At 37.3% G+C, this 27429-nt stretch overlaps 1 long non-coding RNA gene across 2 annotated transcripts in view; it reads left to right on the top strand.

Annotated features, from left to right (window-relative positions):
- The window catches only part of LOC129532080 (uncharacterized), a 167140-nt gene that overhangs the window by 63423 nt on the left and 76288 nt on the right, over positions 1–27429 (top strand). The window contains exon 6 of one of the 2 annotated variants that reach the window (XR_010129583.1): positions 4210–5675. The exons of the other annotated variant lie outside the window; for it this stretch is intronic. This is a non-coding gene — a long non-coding RNA (uncharacterized lncRNA). Of the gene's footprint in view, positions 1–4209; positions 5676–27429 lie in introns of those variants that run through there. 2 annotated transcript variants of the gene reach the window in all.

The raw sequence follows: 27429 nt of genomic DNA, 5'->3' as shown, positions 1-27429 counted from the left end.
TGTATTCACAAGTTTGTGTGTATATATACACATACGCACACACACACACACACACACACACATACACATAGTCAGAGATTTGCAGAGCATCTGCAGATATCTCTTCTCCAATGGTGGGTGAAGCAAAGGGTTCCCATATGTGCACCAAGGCATGGTCTCAGAAAAGTCTGTAATCCATCCCAGTTTGTGCTTAGTGTTTTATCACGAGGAAATGCTGAGATTGACTTATTCATTTATTCACTCAGTCATTGACTGTTTACTTAGGTACTACAATGTGTTGGTCACTGTGAAAGTTTCTAGAGATGCAAAGATTTATAAGATACAATAAAACACTAGAGTCAATAAATGTGAAAATACTGTAAAGTTAGATTTGGGGGAATACTCATCATTGGCAGATACCTCACTCCATCTCTGACTTTTTGAGCCAACATTATGATGGATATGAAGAAGTGGGATTACTAAGCAATGTGACCCACAATATACATAGAATTCAGAATATCTTTGAATGCAGAATATCTGATTGTAAGCTTTCTCTTTTTAACTACACTGCAAAATTCTGATGACTCATCTTGCCAGGCTCTTTGGAAATAATTGCATGAATATATGCTAATATATATAAATATGTTATATATATAATCTAATAGTGAATATATGTTAGTGAATAGTGAATGATATGTTATTTATAGTGTGTGTACGCCTGTCAGACTGGCACCAATGAGTATGGAATACTGATGAGATAATTCCAGGTTCAAGGTATCCCACAAAGCCTGCAGGCCCCTGGGACTTCAGTGAGAAACACTCTATATATGTTTGTGTGTGTGTGTGTGTATATATATATATATATATATGATTAAACATATAATCTAATAGTGAACATATATTTTTATAATCTAATAGTGAATATTAAACAATGTGTATATTTCACAATTTGATTATAAAAACTTTGAATATAGGGAATATACCCATTCTTTTTTTTTCTTTCTTTTTTTTTGAAATGGAATTTTGCTCTTGTACTCAGGCTGGAGTGCAATGGTGTGATCTCAGCTGACTGCAACCTCCGCCTCCTGGGTTCAAGTGAGTCTCCTGCCTCAGCCTCTCGAGTAGCTGGGATTACAGGCATGCACCACCACATCCACCTAATTTTTGTATTTTTTAGTAGAGACGGGGCATCACCATGTTGGTCAGGCTGGTCTCGAACTCCTGACCTTAGGTGATCCACCTGCCTCTGCCTTTCAAAGTGCTGGAATTACAGGCATGAGCCACTGTGCCCAGTCAGGAATATATCCATTCTTAAATGGTATCCCATATGCCCATACCCCCTATTTCCAATGGCCATTCAGAAAACATTTGCAGTCTATTGATAAAACTTCCTATTTCAAAATAAAGCTTTGTCTTGTCCTTATCTCAACACATAAACTAACTTACATTGTTCAAACTAAATTAATTGAAATTCCGAACTTTCTCTGTTCCAAAACTGTTGATTTCAAATGAAGGCTGCATAGCTTTCTGCATTCAGAAAGACAATTTCAATTTGTGAATTACTTAGTAACATTTCTCCCTTTTAAACTTGGAAGCAGCACTCTACTGGTTTGCTCTAAAGATGTGCTACTATGAAAAAGACAACAATTACATATTGTGGAAGACTTTATCTAGGGAAAATTGGTGGGTAATACATTCTGGTGGCGGAGAATAGAGAAATAACCCCCAAACATGAATGTCTAAAAGAGAAGTCCTATTTTCTTAAATAAATTAACTTATTTTTCAGCTATTATTCAGACCTTCTTGACAAGCAAGGGAAATTTGTTTTGTTAATTTCCTTTGAACATATGTATGCTTCTCTTTATTTTTCTATTTCTGATAGTAGTCAGCATATAGTCTTAACAGGCACTTGGGCCAAACATGATGGTGACATTAGCAAATCATATACTAATGCTCTTACTATGAGAGAAAAAATATTTTTTATGCAGTATATTTTTTATACACAATACTATTATGTATATATTGTTGGAGGTAAAGAAACTTTTAAGAAAAAACAAACCTATCATCTAATCTTTCCTACCAACCCAAATCAACAGCTATATAAAGGGTAGGTTTGGAAGAGGGGAAGATGAAATTTTCTCACTGATGGCCCATGGGCCTGCAGGCTGTGTAGGATACCTTGAACCTGGAATCATTCCATCAGTATTCCATGGCCTTTGGTGTCAGCCTGATAGATGTACACGTGCTATAAAATGCTCACCCTTATTTTGCTTTCTGAACTGAGATTCTTCTTAAAGGCATCATCAGTCTGTTGTCTATATCTCATGTTAAGGGAACATCTAGATAGAACCATTTCAGTGTTTGTGTTTTTCACTTTATTTGTTTGTCTTCATAACTTTTTATGCAGATGATTGTACAATGTTGAGATCAATTGTAGCTGAGAAACTTCTCTCATATTTAGTAATTTATATAGCAACCAAAAGATAGAAGGGAAATAAAACAAAAACATACTTGGTAATTTAATGAATTTAAAAACTAGCCCTGGGGGAAAATGCATCACTTTATATTTTGTATCACTGCTGTGTTTAAGAAACCTAAAAATGGGAATTTCATATTCTCATATTTTGACAAGTACTTTACATTTGCTTGAATAAATATTTTACTATGAAAGGAATATGATTAAAAAGAAAAGAACCCCCACACTATTAACTTCTCAGGAACATTAAAGCAGTAAAAGTACACATTCCATAAGCCAAGGGATGCAGCAGCATTCAGTTAGCTCCAACTTATCCTGGAAAGAGATTTTCTTTCTTATTTTTAAGGTGCAAGGAACCCTGCACTTACAGAAAGGAGAGGTGTGCTTCAACTGTCATATTGATGTGGGAGAATTTAGCTCTTTTCTGAAGAGTTTTCATATCCCAAGAGCATAAAGACAATAGCACACTATATAGAGAGCCAATAAATCAATTAACTTTAACAGCCAGAGTTCAGGAAATGCATTTATTCTCTTCGATGAAAACACGGCTTCTCCTTGTAGCTATACTTCAAACTGTTAAGGTCAATTTTTCACATGGAAATTATATTTAGTGGCTGAAAAAAATCACTGAAATTTCATAAAGCAAAAGAGAAGCACTTACTAATGTAGGAGAACAAGTTTGTTTTATTTGTAATTATCTATCTTTAGAGTAATTGAGATTCTAAACAGCAGCTAATAGCCTCACTGTCTCAAATTACTACTGCCTGTAACTTTACCTTGCCAAATATCAAAGAGCTTTTCAATTGCAACACTACTACTAAAACCTGGGTCATTTTCTAGCAATTAATTGGAAGAGGTGATTAATAGCTTAATAATGGGTTGCTCTGTGTTTAAAAAGTGCAGGGGACGTGCATAGGAAAGGAATATGTAATTTTGTATCCCTGAAACATAACCTAATTGAAAAATCAGCAGTTGGTCTTATTTACTTTAGGCTTGTATTTCCAAACCCTCTTTTGATCTACTCTGAGAAAATGTGTAAATCTGGAGAGTATTTTTTAATTAACTCCTTGAACATTGAACATGCTATGAATTTAAGGAGCACAAGCTATTCCATGGCACCTGCTGTGCCGCAGTCAACTTCACAGGAATTTGAGGGCAATACATGTCAAATATCTATCTGGATGTGCAGATGGTAGTGCCCATTCAGCAAGTCACCCACTACAGGACCACCGGTGGATTCATATGGCCATTTGCCAATAGCATAGCCTAAGTAATGTGGTTCCTGGGAGCCTATGTCCACTTCTACAATGGATTCTTGTTATATTCACCCCAGACTTAGTGACTGTAAAATCTACCTTCAACCTTTCATAATATTCTCCCAGAAACCTCCATTAAGACAGTCAGTGCAATTCAGCAAGTTCACCACTCTCAATGTTTAGCTGGTTTACAAGGAAATGGCAAGTTGACTAGTCAGACAAGTAATTTAATAGAGAGGTAGGTCTCATAATAAGGTAAGGGATGCAACCAGCAAATAGAAAGGGACCAGGACTCATTTGTCCAAACTATTACAACATTGGGTTTATCCATGGCAAGATGTTTGGGTAGGGGCACACTGATTTTGTTTTAAATTGTCTATTGCAATTGCTATCAATGTACATGTGTTTCTCTTTTATGTTGCTAGAAGATAGTCAAGATTAAAACTCTTGGTTTCCCATAATTTCTTTCACATTGTGCATTCCTGCTTCTCATTTCAGTCCAATTGTATCCCAGTTGAACCTAGAAGTACTGGACTATTCGTCCCCCATTGTATTTGCACAATGACTTAATGTTAGTGGAAATTAGGATTTTAGTAACTTCCTGGCACTAATTCCGTGGAACCAAACCTAAATTGGGAATGAAAGGACATAGGAAATAAAGACAACTACCTGGAAGGGAGCTCCACATACCCAGCTCTCATACACCCAGGTAAGCAATCTTGAAATCATTTATTCTACCAAAGGCAAGGCATCAAATGAAGACTCAACTGGTCATAGAATTTTTCTTTCAATTCTTTTCACTTTTTTTGGATAATATATAAAGATAAAGTGAAATTATGAAAATTAAAACAAAAAGGACTTGGTCTTCCTCTGCTAAAAGGCACACAGTTCACCAATTTTAATAAACTGGAATGAAGATAGAACAGTTTGCTAGTGGTGGGGAAAGCCAGTCAGCTGAAAACCAAGACAAGAGTGGCTTTATGAGATTATTATATGCTCCCAAACTGGAGCTCACTTATGCTCAGAAGTTAAAGGCTAGAGAAGGCCTAGATAAATGGAAATTCATCAGTGTGAAGGGGGCTGGCCTGTACCTCTGAAATTCCTGCTGGGCAGGTAGCCTAAAGTTCTAATCATCCTCCAGCTCAGAGCAAAAAGCTCTGATTCCAAGATGTGATGGAGGCAGACCAACTCAGTGGGAGTAGTTCTTTTCTTGCATAGCTTTTGATAATTTTCCTTAAAAAAAATTTCTTTTTTTTTTTTGAGACAGGGTCTTACCCTGCCACCCAGGCAGGAATGCAGTGGTGTGATCACAGCCCATTGCAGCACTGACCTCCCAAGCTCAAGCTCAAGCTCAAGCAATCCTCTGCCTCATTTTTTGATTTTTTTGTTTTTGTTTTTGTTTTTGTTTTTGTAGAGATGAGGTCTTACTATGTTGCCCAGGCTGGTCTCAAACTCCTGGGCTCAAGCCATCCTCACACCTCAACCTCCCGAAGTGTTGGGATTACAGGTATGCACCACTGGGCCCTACATATTGTTATTTTTAATTTGCTTAATTTCTTTGTACTCACAGCTAAATCTCCCCATGACTGTCAAATATTTAGTACAATTTTCTATGCCTTCATATTTTTGAATTTGTCAACTTTATTTCTCAGTTCTTTCTTTCTCAGAAGGCCCCATCTCAAATCTGGTTTGATGGTTTTCAATCTAGGCCTGCTAATAGCTAATACTTGTCTTCTGGAATTACCTTTATTTCTCTCTTGCTTTACTTCTTTAGTTTTGTGGAGTAAATTTTCTAATAAGCTTTCTGAGAAAGAGTTCTTGGAAAGTAAGTTGTTTGATGCTTTCTCCATCTTAAATATCTGTCCCCTAACCATACTTATTCCATTGTTTGCTAGCTCCCGGTGTTTCTTCAAAGAAGTCGCATATCTCTCTGATTCTTGATCCCTTGTATATTAACTTTTTTAAAGGACAGTGTTTTGTTTTTCTCTTGGGAAGCAGTTAGAATCTAATTTTAATATGTGACATTTTGAAATTTTATGATTTTTTACTTTGGCATGAATCTTTGTCATTCTTCATACTGGGTACATATCTGAAAATATATATTTTTTAATTCAGGAACAATTCCTTACGTATTTTTTAAAAAAATAATTTCCCTCTCACCGTCTGTGTTTTCTGCTAGTCAGATGTTAGAGCTTTGGATTTGATCCTCTAATTGTTTTACCTTTTCTCATCCAACTTATCATGCTTTTTTTTTTCTTTCTATTTCCTTGAGCTTATATTCTAACTCTAATATTGATTTTTAATTTTAAAAATATTTTTGATATGTATGGCCCATGTCTTGTTCTCTAATTTTTTCAATGGCATTCTATCTTTATATTGTATGAATGCAATATTGTCTATTTTCTTAATCTACTGATGACATTATATTTTCCACAATTCTATTATCTTTATTTTTATTTCCTATTTATTTTGGTGTTTCCTTTTTTTCAAGATCTTTTGTTCAGATCTTCTTGCAAATATCTGATGGTTGTTGGTTATGCTGACTGAAAACTTACTTTGCAAAGGAAAGACTGCCAATTGACCATTTTGCTAGAGGGTGCACAGCCTGCTGGCCAGCTTGCTTTTTTTCAGGGTATGTAAGGTAATATAAGCTTAGCTGTATACACTGAAAGTGGGATGAGAAGAAGGTTGTTGATCTTACCCTTATGTGTGGGAACTTTTATTTAGTCCACTGTTTACATGGTGGTGGCATTCTCCCATCATCTCCTGTGCTTGAATCCCAGAATTTCTTTGTTTTGTTTTTGTTTCATTTTGTTTTTCCTCCAGAGATTAAAATTCCCAGAATGGGAAAGATGGAGAAAATACAGTGGTTTCTCTATAGGTGGGGTCTGGAATATTTTTTACCTAACTTGCTTATTTCCAGTCAGATATTTTGCCCTGTAAATTGCTCTAGTTTTACATATCTTTCTTTTCTTGTAATGTCGATACATTTGTGATGTCTTACTTTTTTCTTTTTTCTTTTTTTTGAAAAGTGGCAAAGGGAAGGGTCTTTATTTTTTCACTGAAATCAGGGTAAACTAGGCACGATAGTAAGGTATTTTCACATATCTTTATAACAATTTTAGTTAAGAATTATCATCTTTTACAGATTAAATAATTTAAAGCTTAGAGAACTTTCTTACATTGCACAAGGTTTTACAGCAAATCAATGGCAGAATCCGTGTTTGTGTCCACATTTCAAAGACTCTAGTGCACATTTTTTTTAAACACTCTGCTGGATGCCTCCACAACACAGGAATATTTTTAAATGGGTTCAAAGCTGATTCTAGCAGGTAAAGATTTCATGGGCTATTGAGTTAGCTAGACTAGAAATCAAAATAATTTTCTTTTGGCAGGATACTGTTTTTCCCTTCGTTTAACTCAGGCCTCCATTCTCCTTATTAAAACCTATTTTCAAAATTTTAACTTACACTAGGTTATAAATTGTTGACAAAAACTTTAAAAACTTTCCCTCTCAGGGGTATTTGAAGGTTAATTTAAGAATATGTTTGATGAAGCTCCAACAGTATTTCAGGAGGTAGAAGAAGACATAGTTTAGACACAACTAAATTTCTGAAATAACTATATAGACACTTATCTATTTTCTACCTATAAAGCAGGTTATCAATGTTGAGGAAAAATTGAATTATCAGATAATAGCCCTTCACAGTTGGGGGAGAGGGTGGAAGAGAAAGATCTTCTTGGGATCCTGACAGGATAGGCTAGCTTTTAATATTTGGCTCTTTGGGGCTGGGCCTGGGATGGGTAGAATATTTCATCTGAAATATCTAGGAGAGGGGAGAGTCAGAGTATGATGAAAAGTAAGTGGGGAGAACAGTAAATAGATTAGATAGGAGAGAGCATGGTGTATTCAGAGGTTAAAATCAGATTAAGGAGATTCTTATATTGAACTTTATTATATAACCAATGGAAAGTGAATGGTAATTTTTGCATCTGGGACTTACATATGCAGACCTATGTTTCAAGGGATTTAATCTGGTACAGATAGCTTCCTTATCTTTCTCTGCTATTAAAATAGTTTAATTTGACGAGAATATAAATGGAATTGAAAGAACAAACTCTTGAGTCACTATAGATAGGATGACTATGATTCATTGTCTAACTTGTAAGAGTGAAAGGGAGGTACTGGGGCAAAAGGATAAACAGAGAATTCCAAAGGCTCATTGGAATGTATAGCTATCCTCCCTATGGGCAAATTGGGGAAAGGAGGTAGGACAGAGTATATGAAACCCTGTCTGAATAACTGCAGGAAGAGTAGGGAAAAAGGAAGAGTAATTAATCATTATAATACAATATTTGGTTTGCCAATTCCATATTCATTTTTAATGGACCAAGATATAACATTTATTTTTATGTGGATCTTTCTAGTTTTTAAAGATCCTACCAAAAAAAAATCAGTGAGTGCTCTTGTGAACCCATATGTTCAGGAATATTAAATAGCAACATGTTTGATTATTTTAAAATTTTGCTTTAATTTGGTTAGAGAAATATATTCAATTTAGCTCTTCTAGTAATCTGGGCAACCACAGTCCTTGTCTTTTGTGTTCTAAGTGCTCTAAGTACATGTTAAATGATTATTTAGTGATATGGAAAACCATAAAAACTCTGTGAGACACAACTGTAGTGCTTGGTTTGAAGAATGATTTAGCCATTTGAGAGACAAACTGCGTTCAAAATATTTTCCTCTCATTTGAGCAGGGCCAACTTATCCATTAGGCACTGTAAGCACAGCAGTTGAGCCTCCCTTCTTTTAGAGGCCTATGAAAAGATTTTAATTTATTTTAAAATCTGAAGGGAAAGCAAGAAACTTTTAGATAAAGAAAAAATTTTTAATATGTAATGACATTTATTTTATGTCAGTTAATGTGGTCAGAAAATATATTTTTGATAATTTTTATTGAGAAAGGGGCCCACAAAAATAGAATTGCTCAGCACCTACAAAAGTCATTGGGTCCACGTAAACTATGAAGAATCTATTTCTTAGTATACTGCTGGAATAATCTTTTTGTTATTGTTGTTCATACATTAGGTTTTATTTTAATGTGAGTATCTAAAACAAGGTAACATGTTTTCTTTTTGAGCTGAAAAATCTCTAAAGCTAATCATTCTCTTTCATGAAGCAACCTTATGTGTTTTGTGGAGACAGGCTTCTTTCATTTCCTTAAATCATTTCGCCAATAGTGGTGAAGGCCTTCCTGGGGACCACTGAGGGCTTTCCTTGGGGAAAGGTTGAGAAGATGCCTGAGGCTGGAAGCATGGGGCAAACCAATAAGCTGGAAGCAGGGAGAGATCATGGGACATTTGGTGGTAGCGGGTCTGAAAATCAACTAGGTGGGATGCAGCTTCACATGGCTGACATGTATTCAATTTAGGACCTGTCCCAGATGGCTGTTACAGAACGCTACATTGCCCATGGCTGTGTGAAGCAAATGGATGTTCTTCCTTCCCACATCCAAGCTTTTGCTAGTAGTTAGTGAAAGCCAACATCACACACATGGAATAAAGCTAAACACATGCCCCCATTACATTAACATTTTAATGATAACTACAGTCTTCCTAACACATACACATGTTGTACTTACTATTTTACCTGTAACCTCTTATAACATTATTAATACAAATAGTGATACCAGTGAAAAAATAACTTAAAACAATAATAGTTAATGTACTTTGGGTCACACACTATTCACACATATTTTCCTGAATTTTTGTTAGAATTATTTGAAAGTTGTTGGAATGTCTACTATATACCAGACTGTTCTAAACTCTGGGAAGATAGTAGAGAATAGATAGGTGAAGTTTCTACTTTGATAGAGTTAACATTCTACTGCAATAGTAAATAAAAAAAACAAAAAGATAAATATCAGATGGTGATAATTTCTTTAATTTTCCATTTGAAATCATCATATGAATTTTAATCACAGCAAATGTGTTTTAATGGTAGTCATAAAATCAACATTACCACGTATACAAGAGACGAGACACCAGTTTGGCATACAAAAATACTACATATTAAAATTGGGTTCATTGTCAAAAGTCAAGGCTAGACAAGATGGTGATGCTTTTAATGAAGAAAATTATAAAAGAATAATGAGATAGAGAATGTTGGTGGCTATATTCGATTGACTAGTCTAGCATTTAATTTAAAATATAATGTTCAAAAAATAGAAAATATCCAATGCAGCTACAGCATAGTAAAAAATGGAGGGGGGCAATAAAAGAGGACATCAGAAAGGTGCATGGGGTCAGATTGCATGGAACACTGTAACTAAATAAAGTCAAAGACCATGATTTTGCCAAACAGGTCTCTGGTTAACCTTGGACCAACCAAGTCCTCCCTCCTTTCTTACTTGTAGTTATCAAAAACAAAACAAAACAAAAAAAACTAAAAACTTTAGAATTTGATGGGAATGCAAATTTCTGAGATAAAGGGGGATTGACTGTAATAGCCTAGGCTCTGTTGCAGTCCCTTGTAACAACAGGATGTCCTGCAGTGCTTTAGTGCAGTGAGTCTTGTGACACCAGAGTATAAAATCCAGGGCAGGCTGCTTTCCAGGGTCCCTCAGCTGTGATGCAAGTGGGGAACAAGCAGTTGAGACTCCATCCACCCTGGAGAAGCTTTCCTGAGACTTTGAGGACCATCCAGCAATTAATTCTGTGGTGCTCTTGTCCCTTGCTGCCTATCTGCAAGTGAAAAAACCCTCTTCTTGTAACTTATGTGTATAAGTGTTATTTCTCAGCAAACTCAGGTAAGTAACCAGTGCACGTTGAACCTGCTTCACCAACTCAATTCTTGGAGTAATGGGAATTCATTAGAGAATTCTCATATTTAGCAAGAGAAGAACATGAACTTACATATTTGGCTTGAAAAGCTGGGCAGATGGTGGTCATCTTGCCAGAGTGTAGAAAGCTCAGGAAAGAGCAATTTGGGCAAGAAAAAAATTAAAAAATGTGTTTTAATTACTTACCATATAAAATTTGTTCTGCCGTTCAAGAAGCAGAATGAACTAAGTAGTTAGATAATGAGTTTTGAGTTTAGAAAGGTACAGACAGAGGCTTGCAGTTGGAATTTAGAACTGTGGGACTGGATGAGGTCACCAAGGTGGACGATACAAAAGAGAAAGAGATACAAGACTGAGTTTTCAGGTCTTCAAAATTTAGAAGTTAAGCCAAGTAGGAAAATCCAGCAAATGATACCACAAAATGGCCATCAGTGAAACAGAAAGAAGACTAAGAATGTAGAAAGACTGAGACCAAGAAAAGAAAATATTTTCAGAAAGGTAGACTACTTATCAAGTACTGATAAGGGTTTAAATTAGATAAGAATAGAGACTGGACCATTGGATTTTAAAATGTGGTTACTTTAACAAGAGCAGTTTTAGTGATGCTGTGAGAATGATAGTATGTTTGGATTAGATCGAGATTAGAGTAGAAGGATGTGGAGAAGGTAAATATATACCATTATTTCAATAAATTTTGAGATGAAAGAGCCAGTCCAAAGGGAAGTAGGCTAGAAAGATAGTATGGTTGGATTAGATTGAGATTAGAGTAGAGGATGTGGAGAAGGTAAATATGTATCATTATTTCAATAAATTTTGAGATGAAAGAGACAGCCCAGAGGGAAGTAGACTAGAAAGAATATTGTTTTCCTTCCTTCCCTTCTCCATCCTATCTCTTCTTTCCTCCCCTCCTTGTCTTTTCTTCCTTTCTTCTTTCCTTCCTTCCCTCCTTCTTTTTAAAAGATAGGATTTAGCATGTTTGTATGCTGATTCAAATAGAATTGAAAGGAGGGAGAATCTATGATTTAGGAGCTATAATGGAGAAGCAAAGTTCTTACTAATGCAGTGGGTGAAAAGAAGGAAAAATCCACGGGGTAAGTTGAAGACTCCTCCGTTGACAGGCAGTAGGATGCTTCACTCCTACTGATAGGTGGAACAGGGGAGTCTGTGATGTTGACTGGTTGGACATTTTGGTGGCAAAACAATAAAGAATTCCTGGTGCTGTAGACATTGGAGAAAGAAAATAACATTTGAAGAGAATTACTAACTAGACAGTTAGGAAAGACAGAAACAAGTATTAAAAACAAATCAAGTAAGAAAAATAGGATATGCTTTTACTTGATCATTTTTAAAATGGATTTTTGGAGTCTTAACTTGTAAGTTTCTAAAATGATAACTTGTTTGAATAATGATAATTATGCAGCAGATTACCTTATCTTATTTTGTGATTATGGATAAATTGCATTTTTTGGTTCAAATGTCACATGTAAATGTGTTATATTTAAAACATCTAAAACCTTGATATAAATTTTGTCAATTTTTTTGTTTTAGGTTATTTAATGCAAATTAAGTATCAACTTCAGGGAGTAGTACCTTTCTGCTAGTTCCCCCCAAACTCTTACCCCCCAAAAAACTATCATAGAGTTCAGTTATTTTTGTATTATTTGGGAGAAACAACATGCAAGACAGGCAATCACATTTTTTACCAATTATTGCACCATCTAAGGGAGATTTATCTGGTTATGATTAGCCCCATGTTGAGGGAAAATCTAAATTTAGTTTCTTAACCCATATCTTGCTCTGATGGCATCACCTTACTGTGTTTTTATGTCACAGCTGGTTCACTCAAGGAAGGACAATTGCCTCAGTGCAGCTAGTCTATAGGCTGTCTGGTAGAATGGCCTGGGAGGTAATTTTGCATGAATGTTCTGTTACTAGATAGTCAAAACACAGATGAGGATTATTTAGGCCAGCTCACATCTTCTATCTGGAAACATTTTGCTGAATAGATAGGGAGAAAGGGGGAATTATTTTGTTAGCAATAATAGAGTTGAGTAAGCTGAAGTAACAAGTAAGCAGAGGCTATGAGGGAGTAAGTATGTGTAAGTGGAAGACAAAAGATATAGAGCATTAGAATGTGAGATAGCTGGCTTGGTGGTGGCTAGATCAGAAGTGGAGGAATTGATAACAAAGAGAGATTGACATTGTTCTTCTGTTGAAGCAGGGGTAGGCTAACTAGCTCCTAAACATGCTTTGAGTTAATTTTTGACCTGTTCCAAATTCCAGAAGTCCAACCTACCACTGTTTCTGGGTTTTCTCAAGATTAGGTCAATGTGCATGTTCACAATATAATCTTATTACCTGAGGTGATTTGAATAAAGCTTTGTCCCTTACCAGCTAAAGAGCTGAAAGAGCACTCCAGGTATTATATCCTTTCCTTTTGTCATGGAAAGAAAAAATAATGAACTGTAAGATCCCAGATGGGAGGAAATAAATTGCATTCATTACTACAAGTCAAAAATTTCAGATGAAGTATGAAATTATAGTAACTTTCCCCAAAAATATTTTAATAAATAAATGGAAAAGAGTCTGTTTTTTCTTTTTTCTGTACTAAGGCATATTTCTTATACAATAAAATGCACATATGTTAAGTGTTCAATTTGTTGAGTACTGGTTCAGTTTGTTAATGTGTATAAGCATTATTACAAGCAAGACATAAAATATTTCTGTCAATCCCAAAAGTTCCCTTATCCCCCTTTCTAGTCATTCTTTCCCAGCCCTGAAGAAGTGATCACTATCTGTACTTATCACCACAGATGACTTTTGCCTATTCTTGGACTTCAGGTAGAAAGAACCATATAATAGATTTTCTTATGTATCCTGTTTCATTTGCCCAAGATTGTTTTGAGATGCATTCACATATACATACACTGTATATGTACATATAAATGTATACATACATACATAAATGGATACATACATACAATACACATACATAGCAACATATATTCTATGTTCAGGAGTCATTTGTATGTATTGCTGAGTAGTAATCCAATATTGTGGTTTTCATTTATGTTTTCCTAAATATTAATAACATTGAGCACTTTTTTTCATTTTTATTGGCCATTTGTAAATATTTTTCTGGGAAATGTTTAAGATTTTTGCTTAATTTTTATTAATTTACTGTTTTACCGATACATAATATTTCACATACTTATAGGGTACATGTGATATTTTATGCTTGTATAGAATGTGTAATGATCAAGTCAGGGTCTTTGGGGTATTCATCACCTTGAATATTTGTCATTTCTATTTGTTCTGTCTTCTAGCTACTTTTAGCTTATAATACATTGTTACTAATTATAATTACCCTGCTCTGCCATTGACTATTAGACCTTATACTTTATATTGAAATACATGTTTGTACCCATTGATCAACTTCTCTTCATTCCTCCTCCCACCCACAAACTCTTCCCAGCCTCTAGTATCTATTTTCTACCTCCATGAGATTTTTTTTTCTTTTTTACCTCCCTCAAATAAGTGAGATCATACAAAATTTGTCTTCCTGTGTCTAGCTGATTTCTCTTAACATACTGACCTCTTGTTTCCATCCATGTTGCTGCAAGCGATATGATTTCATTTTTTTAAATGGCTGAATAGCATTCTTGGGTGTATATGACACATTTTCTCTTTTTTTTTTTTTTTTTTTGAGACAGAGTCTCGCTCTGTCGCCCAGGCTGGAGTGCAGTGGTGCGATCTCGGCTCACTGCAAGCTCCATCTCCCAGGCTTCCGCCATTCTCCTGCTTCAGCCTCCCAAGTAGCTGGGACTACAGGCGCCCACCACCACGCCCAGCTAATTTTTTTTTTGCATATTTAGTAGAGACGGGGTTTCACCGTGTTAGCTAGGATGGTCTCGATCTCCTGACCTCATGATCCGCCGTCCTTGGCCTCCCAAACTGCTGGGATTACAGGCGTGAGCCACCGCGCCAGGCCTACATTTTCTTTATCCATTCGTCTATGGATGAATACTCAGGTTGATTATAAATCTTTGCTGTTGTAAATCGGGCTGCAATAATCATGTGAATGCTGGTATCCCTTTGATAGACTAATTTATTTTCCTTTGGATAAAGGAATATAGTGAAATTGCTAGATAATATGGTAGTCCTATTTTTAGTGTTTTGAGAAATTCCCATACTGTTTTCTATAGAGGCTGTACTAATTTACATTCCTACCCGCAATGTATAAGAGTTGCCTTTTCTCCACATCCTTGCCAAGATTTTCATTTTTTGTCTTTTTAATAATAGCCATTCTAACTGAGATAAGATGATATCTAATGGTTGTTTTGATTTGGGCTTGCCCGATGATTAATGATATTGAGCATTATCTCATATTCCTGCTGGCCATTTTATGCCTTCTTTTGAAAAATTCTTTTGAGAAATATTCTTGTCCTTGCCCACTTTTGAATGTGATCATTTGGCTTTAGGCTACTGTTTAAATTTCTTATATATTCCAGATATTAATTCCTTACTAGATGCACAGTGGGCAAATATTTTCTCCCATTCAACAGGTTGTCTCTTTACTCTGTTCCTTTGCTGTGCAGAAGTTTTTAGTGTAATGTAGTCCCATTTGTCTATTTTTGTTTTAGTTGTCTGTGCTTTATGAGGTCTTAGCTATAAAGTCTTTTCCTAGGTTAATGTCCTCAAATGTTTTCCCTATGTTTTCTTGTATTAATTTCATAGTTTCGGGTTGAACACGTAAGTCTTTTATCCATCTTGACTTGACTTTTGCATATAGTGAGAAATAGAGTCCTAGTTTCATTCTTCTGCATGTGGATATCAAGCTTCCCTAGTACCATTTATTGAAGAGTATGCCTTTCCTCAGTGTATATGCATGAATTGATTTTTGGATTCTCTATTCTGTTACGTTGATCTATGTTTCTTTTATTTTTCTTAATAACAAAACCATGCTGTTTGGGTTACTATAGCCTTTTAATGTACTTTTGAAGTCAGGTAATGTGACACCTGTAGCTTTGTTCCTCTTTCTCAGCATTATTTTTGCTATTCAGGCTCTCTTTTGGTTCCACGCAAATTTTAGGATTTAAAAATGTCTGTGAAAAATGACATTGGTATTTTGCTAAGATTTGTATTGAATTTGTTGATTGTTTTGGGCAGTATGGTCACTTTAATAATATAAAGTCTTCCAGTCATGAACATAGAGTGTCTTTTTGTTTGTGTTATATTCCATTTCTTTCATCAATATTTTGTTGTTTTTCTTGTAGAGATGTTTCACCTCCTTGGTTTACGTTATTCCTACATATTTTAATTTTTGTAGCAATTGTAAATGTGATTGCCTTATTGATTTCTTTCTCAGGTACTTCATTATCGGTGTATAGGAACATTACTCATTTTTGTATGTTGATTTCTATGTCACAACTTTACTAGATGTATTTATCAGATCTAAGAAGTTTTTTTTTTTTTGTTATTGCTGATGACTTTAGTTTTTTCCAGATATAAAATCATAGCATCAACAAAGAGAGACAATTTGACTTATTTTCCAATGTGGATGCCCTTTATTACTTTCTCTTGCCCCATTTCTTTGGCTAGGACTTCCAGTACTATGTTGTATTGTAGTGGTGAAAGTGACATCTTTGTCTTGTCGTAGTTCTTAGGGGTAAGGTTTTCAGCTGTCCCCCATTAAGTATGATGTTAGCTGTGGGTTTGCCACAAATGACCTTTATTAAGTTGAGGTATGTTCTTTCTAGGCCTAGTTTTTTGAGAGCTTTATTTTTATTTTTTTTTTGATACTTTAAGTTCTGTGATACAAGTGCAGAACGTGCAGGTTTGTTACCTAAGTATACATGTGCAGTGGTGGTTTGCTGCACTCATCAATCCGTCATCTGCATTAGGTATTTCTTCTAATGCTATCCCTCCCCTATCCCCCAACCCTATGACAGGCCACAGTGTGTGATGTTCCCCTCCCCGTGTCCATGTGTTCTCATTGTTCAACTCCCACTTAGGTGTGAGAACATGTGGTGGTTGGTTTTCTATTCCTGTGTTAGTTTGCTGAGAATGATGTTTTCCAGCTTCATCCATGTCCCTGCAAAGGACATAACTCATCCTTTTTATGGCTGCATAGTATTCCATGGTGTATATGTGCCGTATTTTCTTTTTCCAGCCTATCATCCATGGTCATTTGGGTTGGTTCCAAGTCTTTGTTATTGTGAATAGTGCTGCAATAAAACATATGTGTGCATGTGTCTTTATAGTAGAATGATTTATAATACTTTGGGTATATACCCAGTAATGGGATTGCTGGGTCAAATGGTATTTCTGGTTCTAGATCCTTGAGGAATAGCCACACTGTCTTCCACAATGGATGAAATAATTTACACTCCCACCAACAGTGTAAAAGCATTTCTATTTCTCCAGCATCTGTTGTTTCCTGACTTTTTAATGATTGCCATTCTAACTGGTGTGAGATGGTATCTCATTGTGGTTTTCATTTGCATTTCTCTAATGACCAGTGATGATGAGCCTTTTTTCATATGTTTTTTGGTCACATCAATGTCTTCTTTTTTTTTTTTTTTTGAGACAGAGTCTCACTCTGTTGCCCAGGCTGGAGTGCAGTGGCTCGATCTCGGCTTACTGCAACCTGTGCTCCCTGGGTTCAAGTGATTTTCTGCCTCAGCCTCTTGAATAGCTGGGATTACAGGTGCTTGCCACCATGCCCAGCTAATTTTTTCTTTTTTCTGATTTTTAGTAGAGATGGGGTTTTGCTATCTTGGCCAGGCTTGTCTTGGACTCCTGACTTCGCGATCCACCCCCATCGGCCTCCCAAAGTACTGGGATTACAGGCATGAGCCACCGTGCCCAGCCCAAATGTCTTCTTTTGAGAAGTGCCTGTTCATATCCTTTGCCCACTTTGTGATGGGGTTGTATGATTTTTTTCTTGTAAATTTGTTTAAGTTCCTTGTAGATTCTGGATATTAGCCCTTTGTCAGATGGACAGATTGCAAAACTTTTCTCCCATTCTGTAGGTTGCCTGTTCACTCTGATGATAGTTTCTTTTGCTGTGCAGAAGCTCTTTAGTTTAATTGCATGCCATTTGTCAATTTTGGCTTTTGTTGCCATTGCTTTTGGTGTTTTAGTCATGAAGTCTTTGCCCATGTATATGTCCTGAATGGTATTGCCTAGGTTTTCTTCTAAGGTTTTTATGGTTTTAGGTCTTATGTTTAAGTCTTCAATCCATCTTGAGTTAATTTTTATATAAGGAGTAAGGAAGGGATCCAGTTTCAGTTTTCTGCATATGGCTAGCCAGTTTTCCCAACACCATTTATTAAATAGGGAATCCTTTCCCCATTGCTAGTTTTTGCCAGGTTTATCAAAGATCAGATGTTGGCAGATGTGTGGCATTATTTCTGAGGCCTCTGTTCTGTTTCATTGGTCTATATCTCTGTTTTGGACAGTACCATGCTATTTTGGTTACTGTAGTCTTGTAGTATAGTTTGAAGTCAGGTATTGTGATGCCTCCAGCTTTGTTATTTTGGCTTAGGATTGTCTTGGCTATACAAGCTCTTTTTGGTTTCATATAAAATTTAAAGTAGTTTTTTTCTAATTCTGTGAAGAAAGTCAATGGTAGCTTTATGGAAATAGCACTTAATCTATAAATTACTTTGGGCAGTATGGCCATGTCACAATATTGATTCTTCCTATCCATGAGCATGAAATGTTTTTCATTTGTGTCATCTCTTATTTCTTTGAGCAGTGGTTTGTAGTTCCCCTTGAAGAGGTCCTTCACATCCCCTGTAAGTTGGATTCCTAGGTATTTTATTCTCTTTGTAGCAATTGTGAATGGGAGTTCACTCATGAGTTGGCTCTTTGTTTGTCTGTTATTGATGTATAAGAATGCTTGTGATTTTTGCACATTGATTTTGTATCCTGAGACTTTGCTGAAGTTGCTTATCAACTTAAGGAGATTTGGGGCTGAGACGATGGGGTTTTCTAAATATACAATCGTGTCATCTGCAAACAGAAACAATTTGCCTTTCTCTCTTCCTATCTGAATACCCTTTATTTCTTTCTCTTGCCTGATTGCCCTGGCCAGAAATTCCAATACTATGTTGAATAGGAGTGGTGAGAGAGGGCATATCTGTCTTGTGCCAGTTTTCAAAGGGAATGCTTCCAGGTTTTGCCCATTCAGTATAATATTGGCTGTGGGTTTGTCATAAATGGCTCTTATTACTTTGAGATACGTTCCATCAATACACAGTTTATTGAGAGTTTTTAGCATGAAGGGGTGTTGAATTTTATCAAAGGCCTTTTCTGCATCTATTGAGATAATCATGTGGTTTTTGTCATTGGTTCTGTTTATATAATAGATTACTTTTTTTGATTTGTGTATGTTGAACCAGCCTTGCATTCCAGGGATGAAGCTGTCTTGATTGTGGTGGATAAGCTTTTTGCTGTGCTGCTGGATTCGATTTGCCAGTATTTTCTTGAGTATTTTCACATCAATGTTCATCAAGAATATTGGCCTGAAATTTTCTTTTTTTTGTTGTATCTCTGCCAGGTTTTTGTATCAGGATAATGCTGGTCTTATAAACGGAGTTAGGGAGGAGTCCCTCTTTTTCTACTGACTGGAATAATTTCAGAAGGAATGGTACCAGCTCCTCTTTGTACCTCTGGTAGAATTTGGCTGTGAAGCCATCTGGCCCTGGGCTTTTTTTGGTTAAGGCTATTAATTACTGCCTCAGTTTCAGAACTTGTTATTGGTCTATTCAGGGATTCAACTTCTTCCTGGTTTAATCTTGGGAGGGTGTATGTGTCCAGGAATTTATCCATTTCTTCTAGATTTTCTAGTTTATTTATGTAGAGATGTTTATAGTATTCTCTGATGGTAGTTTGTATTTCTGTGGGATCAGTGATGATATCCCCTTTATCATTTTCTATTGTATCTATTTGATTTTTCTCTCTTTTCTTCTTTATTAGTCTGGCTAGTGGTTTATTTATTTTCTTGATCTTTTCAAAACACCAGCTCCTGGATTCATTGATTTTTTGAAGGGGTTTTTGTCTCTATCATCTTGAGTTCTGCTCTGATCTTAGTTATTTCTTGTCTTCTGATAGCTTTTGAATTTGTTTGCTCTTGCTTCTCTCATTCTTTTAATTGTGATGTTAGGGTTTTGATTTTAGATCTTTCCTGCTGTCTCCTGTGGACATTTAGTGCTATAAATTTTCCTCTAAACACTGCTTTAGCTGTGTCCCAGAGATTCAGGTACATTGTGTCTTTGTTCTCACTGGTTTCAAAGAACTCATTTATTTCTGCATTAATTTTGTTATTGACCCAATAGTCATTCAGAAGCAGGTTGTTCAGTTTCCATGTAGTTGTGTGGTTTTGAGTGAGTTTCTTAATCCTGAGTTCTAATTTGATTGCACTGTGGTCTGAGAGACTGTTTGTTATGGTTTCCATTCTTTTGCATTTGCTGAGGAATGTTTTACTTCCAATTATGTGGTTGATTTTAGAATAAGTATGATGTGGTGCTGAGAAGAATGTATATTCTGCTGATTTGCGGTGGAGAGTTCTGTAGATGTTTATTAGGTCTGCTTGGTCCACAGCTGAATTCAAGTCCTGAATATCCTTGTTAATTTTCTGTCTCATTCATCTGTCTAATATTGACAGTGGGGTGTTAAAGTCTCCCACTATTATTGTGTGGGAGTCTAAGTCTCTTTGTAGGTCTCCAAGAGCTTGCTTTATGAATCCAGGTGCTCCTGTATTGGGTGCATATATATTAAGGATAGTTAGCTCTTCTTGTTGCATTGATCACTTTACCATTATGTAATGCCCTTCTTTGTCTTTTTTGATCTTTGCTGGTTTAAAGCCTGTTTTATCAGAGACTAGGATTGCAGGCCCTGCTTTTTTTCCTTTCCATTTGCTTGGAAAATATTCCTCCATCCGTTTATTTTGAGGCAATTTGTGTTTTTGTGTGTGAGATGGGTCTCCTGAATACAGCACACCGATGGGTCTCAACTCTTTATTCAATTTGCCAGTCTGTGTGTTTAATTGGGGCATTTAGCCCATTGACATTTAAGGTTAATATTGTTATGTGTGAATTTGATCCTGTCTTTATGATGCTAGCTGGTTATTTTGCCCATTAATTGATGCAGTTTCTTCATAGTTTCAATGGTCTTTAGAATTTGGTATGTTTGTGCAGTGACTGGTACCAGTTATTCCTTTCCATATTTAGTGCCTCCTTCAGGAGCTCTTGTAAGGCAGGCCTGGTGGTGACACAATCCCTCAGCATTTGCTTGTCTGTAAATGATTTTAATTCTCCTTCACTTATGAAGCCTAGTTTGGCTGGATATGAAATTCTGGGTTTAAAATTCTTTTCTCTAAGAATGTTGAATATTGGCCCCCACTCTCTTCTGGCTTGTAGGGTTTCTGCAGAGAGCTCCACTGTTAGTCTGATTGGCTTCCCTTTTGGGTAACCTGACCTTTCTCTCTTGCTGCCCTTAACATTTTTTCCTTCATTTCAACCTTGGTGAATCTGATGATTATGTGTCTAGGGGTTGCTCTTCTCGAGGAGTATCTTTGTGGTGTTCTCTGTATTTCCTGAATTTGAATATTGGCCCATCTTGCTAGGTTGGGGAAGTTCTCCTGGATAATATCCTGAAGAGTGTTTTCCAACTTGGTTCCATTCTCCTCATCACTTTCAGGTACACCAGTCAAACGTAGGTTTGGTCTTTTCACATAGTCCCATATTTCTTGGAGGCTTTGTTTGCTCCTTTTCATTCATTTTTCTCTAATCTTGTCTTCACACTTTATTTCACTAAGTTGATCTTCAATCTCTGATATCCTTTCTTCTGCTTAATCAATTTGGCTATTGATACTTGTGTATGCTTCACGAAGTTCTCCTGCTGTGTTATTAAGGTCCATTAGGTCATTTATGTTCTTCTCTAAGCTCGTTATTCTAGATAGCAATTCCTCTAACCTTTTTCAAGGATCTTAGCTATCTTGTATTGGGTTAGAACATGCTCATTTAGCTCACAGGAGTTTATTATTACCCACATTCTGAAGACTACTTCTGTCAATTCATCAAACTCATTCTCCATCCAGTTTTTTTCCTTTGCTGGCGAGGAGTTGTGACCCTTTGGAGGAGAAGAGACATTCTGGTTGTTTGAATTTTCAGCCTTTTTGCACTGGGTTTTCCTCATCTTCATGGATTTATCTACCTTTGGTGTTTGAAATTGGTGACCTTCAGAATGGGGTTTCTGTGTGGATGTCCTTTTGGTTCATGTTGATGCTATTTCTTTCTGTTTGTTAGTTTTCCTTGTAACAGTCAGCCCTCTCTACTGCAGGTCTGCTGGAGTTTTCTGGAGATCCACTCCAGACCAGTTTGCCTGGGTATCACCAGTGGAGGCTGCAGAACAGCAAAGATTGCTATCTGTTTCTTTTTCTGGAAGCTTTGTCCCAGAGGGGCACCCGGCAGATGCCAGCTGGAGCTCTCCTGTATGAGGTGTCTGTCGACTCCTGCCAAGACGTGTCTCCCCGTCAGGAGACACGGGGGTCAGGGACCCACTTGAGGAGGCAGTCTGTCCCTTAGCAGAGCTTGAGTGCTCTCTTGATCTGCTGCTCTCTTCAGAGCTGGCTGGCAGGCAGGAACGTTTAAGTCTGCTGAAGTGGTGCCCACAGACTCCCTTTCCCCCAGGTGCTCTGTCCCAGAGAGATGGGAGTTTTATCTATAAGCCCCTGACTGGGGTTGCTGCCTTTCTTTCAGAGATCTCCTGTCCAGAGAGGAGGAATCTAAAGAGGCAGTCTGGCTACAGTGGCTTTGCCAAGCTGCGGTGGGCTCCACCCAGTTTGAACTTCCCAGCGGCTTTGTTTACACTGTGAGGGGAAAACTGCCTACTCAAGCCTCAGTAATGGCAGATGCCCCTCCCACCACTAAGCTCTAGCATCCCAGGTTGACTTCAGACTGCTGTGCTGGCAGCGAGAATTTCAAGCCAGTGGATCTTAGCTTGCTGGGCTCTGTGTGGGTTGGATTCACTGAGCTAGACCACCTGGCTCCCTGGCTTCAGCCCTCTTTCCAGGGGAGTGAATGGTTCTGTCTCACTGGTGTTCCAGGTGCCACCGGGGTATGAAAAAAAACTCCTGTAGCTAGCTTGGTGTCTGCCCAAATGGCTGCCCAGTTTTGTGGTTGAAACCCAGGGCCCTGGTGGTGTAGGCAACCAAGGGAATCTTCTGGTCTACGGGTTGCAAAGGCCATGGGAAAAGCGTAGTATCTGGGCTGGAATGCACCATTCCTCACGGCACAGTCATTCACGGCTTCCCTTGGCTAGGGGAGGGAGTTCCCCAACCCCTTGCACTTCCTGGGTGAGGTGATGCCCCACCCTTCTTTGACTCACTCTCCGTGGGCTGCACCCACTGTCTAACCAGTCCCAGTGAGATAAGCTGAGTACCTCAGTAGAAATGCAGAAATCACCACCTTCTGTGTTGATCTAGCTGGGAGCTGCAGACTAGAGCTGTTTCTATTTGGCCATCTTGCCAGCCACCCCCAGCTGAGAGCTTTGATCATGAAGGGATGTTGAATTTTGTCAAATGCTTTTTCTGCATCCATTGAGATGATCATACTGTTTTTGTCCTTCATACTGTTGATGGGATATACAATGTTTATTGATCTGCAGATATTGAAACATTTTTGCATTTCTGGGATAAATCTCACTTGATCTTGGTGCATTTTTTTTAATGTGCTGTTTAATTTGGTTTGCTAGTTTTGTTAAGAAATTTTGTATTTTTGTATGTTTCATTGGATATAGGTATAGCTATTCCTCCTCACTTTTGTTTTCTGTTTGCATGAAATATCTTTTCCCATCATTTTATTTTCAGTTTATATGTGTCTAGAGGTAAGAAGAATTTCTTGTAGGAAGGATATACTTGGGTCATGCTTTTTAAAAAATTCCATTCAGCTAGTTTATGTATTTTAAATGGAAAGATTAATTTGTTTACATTCAAGGTTATTATTGATATATTGAGGGGTTATTCTTGTCATTTTATTAATTGATTTCTGATTGTTCTGTATATCATTTGTTTGTTTCTTTCTTATTTTTTACTTTTGCAGTTTTGTGGTATTCTATAATGGTAAATTTGAGTTTTTTCTCTTCCTTTTTTGTGTTTGTTCTGTTATTTGCTTTTTAACTTTTGTGTTTTCATGATGGTAGTCGTTGTTGTTTTGCTTCTGAGTACAGGACTCCCTTAAGCATTTCTTGAAGTATCAGTCTAGCAGTGATGAATTTCCTCAGCTTTTGCTTGTCTGGGAAAGACTTCATTCCTCTTCACAACTGAAGAATAATTTTGCTGTGTATAGTCTCCTTGGCTTACAGTTTTCTTTTCTATTTGTACTTTGAATATATCATCCCATTCACTCCTGACCTGAAGATTTCTGCTGAGAAATCCACTGTTATTTCTTTGTAAGTGACTAGATCCTTTTTCTGTTGCTGTTGTTAGAATTCACCCTTTGTCTTAGACTTCTAACAGTTTAACTATAATGTGCTGTTGAGAAGACTTTTGTGAATTTTATTTATTCATGAATTTTTGAGCCTCTTGTATCTGGATGTCTAAATCTTTTTCAAGGGGGAAATATTTATCTACTGTTTCATTAATAGGATTTCTTTTTTTTTAAATTATACTTTAAGTTCTATGGTACATGTGCACAACGTGCAGGTTTGTTACGTATGTATACATGTGCCATGTTAGTGTGCTGCACCCATTAATGCGTCATTTACATTAGGTATATCTCCTAACGCTCTCCCTCCCCCCTCCCCTCATCCCATGACAGGCCCCAGTGTATGATGTTCCTCTTCCAGTGTCCAAGTGTTCTCATTATTTGATTCCCACCTGTGAGTGAGAACATGCGGTGTTTGGTTTTTTGTCCTTGCAATAGTTTGCTGAGAATGATAGTTTCCAGCTTCATCCATGTCCCTACAAGGGACATGAACTCATCCTTTTTTATGGCTGCATAGTATTCCATGGTGTATATGTGTGACATTTTCTTAATCCAGTCTATCATTGATGGACATTTGGGTTGGTTCCAAGTCTTTGCTATTGTGAATAGTGCCGCTATAAACATACGTGTGCATGTGTCTTTATAGCAGCATGATTTATAATCCTTTGGGTATATACCCAGTAATGGGATGGCTGGGTCAAATGGTATTTCTAGTTCTAGATCCTTGAGGAATCACCAAACTGTCTTCCACAATGGTTGAACTAGTTTACAGTCCCACCAACAGTGTAAAAGTGTTCCTATTTCTCCACATCCTCTCCAGCACCTGTTGTTTCCTGACTTTTTAATGATTGCCATTCTAACTGGTGTGAGATGGTATCTCATTGTGGTTTTGATTTGCATTTCTCTGATGGCCAGTGATGATGAGCATTTTTTCATGTGTCTTTTGGCTGCATAAATGTCTTCTTTTGAGAAGTGTCTATTCATATCCTTTGCCCACTTTTTGATGGCATTGTTTTTCACTTGTAAATTTGTTTGAGTTCTTTGTAGATTCTGGATATTAGCTCTTTGTCAGATGAGTAGATTGCAAAAATTTTCTCCCATTCTGTAGGTTGCCTGTTCACGCTGATGGTAGTTTGTTTTGCTGTGCAGAAGCTCTTTAGTTTAATTAGATCCCATTTGTCAATTTTGGCTTTTGTTGCCATTGCTTTTGGTGTTTTAGACATGCAGTCCTTGCCCATGCCTATGTCCTGAATGGTATTGCCTAGATTTTCTTCTAGGGTTTTTATGGTTTTAGGTCTAACATTTAAGTCTTTAATCCATCTTGAATTGATTTTTGTATAAGGTGTAAGGAAGGCATCCAGTTTCAGCTTTCTACATATGGCTAGCCAGTTTTCCCAGCACCATTTATTAAATAGGGAATCCTTTCCCCATTTCTTGTTTTTGTCAGGTTTGTCAAAGATCAGATGGTTGTAGATGTGTGTTATTATTTCTGAGGCCTCTGTTCTGTTCCATTGGTCTATATCTCTGTTTTGGTACAAGTACCATGCTGTTTTGGTTACTGTAACCTTGTAGTATAGTTTGAAGTCAGGTATTGTGATGCCTCCAGCTTTGTTCTTTTGGCTTAGGATTGATTTGGCAATGAGGGCTCTTTTTTGGTTCCATATGAACTTTAAATTAGTTTTTTTCCAATTCTTTGAAGAAAGTCATTGGTAGCTTGATGGGGATGGCATTGAATCTATAAATTACCTTGGGCAGTATGACCATTTCCACGATATTGATTCTTCCTATCCATGAGCATGGAATGTTCTTCCATTTGTTTGTGTCCTCTTTTATTTCATTGAGCAGTGGTTTGTTGTTCTCCTTGAATAGGTCCTTCACACCCCTTGTAAGTTGGATTCCTAGGTATTTTATTCTCTTTGAAGCAATTGTGAATGGGAGTTCACTCATGATTTGGTTCTCTGTTTGTCTGTTCTTGGTGTATAAGAATGCTTGTGATTTTTGCACATTGATTTTGTATCCTGAGACTTTGCTGAAGTTGCTTATCAGCTTAAGGAGATTTTGGGCTGAGATGATGGGGATGCTTCTCTGCAAAGGATTTTATTTCTGCTTCACTTATGAAGCTTAGTTTGGCTGGATATGAAATTCTGGGTTGAAAATTCTTTTCTTTAAGAGTGTTGAATATTGGCCCCCACTCTCTTCTGGCTTGTGGAGTTTCTGCTGAGAGATCCACTGTTAGTCTGATGAGCTTCCCTTTGTGGGTAACCCACATTTCTCTCTGGCTGCCCTTAACATTTTTTCCTTCATTTCAACTTTAGTGAATCTATCTTGGAGTTGCTCTTCTTGAGGAGTATCTTTGTGGCATTCACTATATTTCCTGAATTTGAATGTTGGCCTGTCTTGCTAGGTTGGTGAAGTTCTCCTGGATAATATCCTGCAGAGTGTTTTCCAACTTTGTTCCATTCTCTCCATCACTTTCAGGTACACCAATCAGATGTAGATTTGGTCTTTGCACATAGTCCCATATTTCTTGGAGGCTTTGTTTGTTTCTTTTTACTTTTTTTTCTCTAAACTTCTCTTCTCGCTTCACTTCATTCATTTGATCTTCAATCACTGATACCCTTTCTTCCAGTTGATCGAATTGGCTACTGAAGCTTGTGCATTCATCACGTAGTTCTCATGCCATAGTTTTCAGCTCCATCAGATCATTTAAGGACTCCTCTACACTGGTTATTCTGGTTAGCCATTTGTCTAATCTTTTTTCAAGGTTTTTAGCTTCTTTGCGATTGGTTCGAACTTCCTCCTTTTGCTCAGAGAATTTTGATTGTCTGAAGCCTTTTTCTCCTAACTCGTCAAAGTCATTCTCCATTCAGCTTGTTCCATTGCTGCAAGGAGCTGCATTCCTTTGGAGGAGGAGAGGCACTCTGGTTTTTAGAATTTTCAGCTTTTCTGCTCTGTGTTTTCTCCATCTTTGTGGTTTTATCTACCTTTGGTCTTTGATGATGGTGGCGTACATATGGGGTTTTGGTGTGGATGTCCTTTCTGTTTGTTAGTTTTCCTTCCAACAGTCAGGACCCTCAGCTGCAGGTCTGTTGGAGTTTGCTGGAGGTCTACTCCAGACCCTGTTTTTCTGGGTATCAGCAGCGGAGGCTGCAGAACAGCGAATATTGTTGAACAGCAAATGTTGCTGCCTGATCATTCCCTGGAAGCTTCGTCTCAGAGGGGTACCCGGCTGTGTGAGGTGTCAGTCTGCTCCTATTGGTGGGTGTCTCCCAGTTAGGCTACTCGGGGATCAGGGACCCACTTGAGGAGGCAGTCTATCCGTTCTCAGATCTCAAACTCTGTGCTGGGAGAACTACTACTCTCTTCAAAGCTTTCAGACAGGG

Source organism: Gorilla gorilla, chromosome 11 (assembly GCF_029281585.2).
Source record: "Gorilla gorilla gorilla isolate KB3781 chromosome 11, NHGRI_mGorGor1-v2.1_pri, whole genome shotgun sequence".
NCBI lineage: Eukaryota > Metazoa > Chordata > Mammalia > Primates > Hominidae > Gorilla > Gorilla gorilla.
The sequence above is the reverse complement of the archived record's forward strand: the minus strand, read 5'-3'. Positions and strand labels throughout refer to the sequence as shown.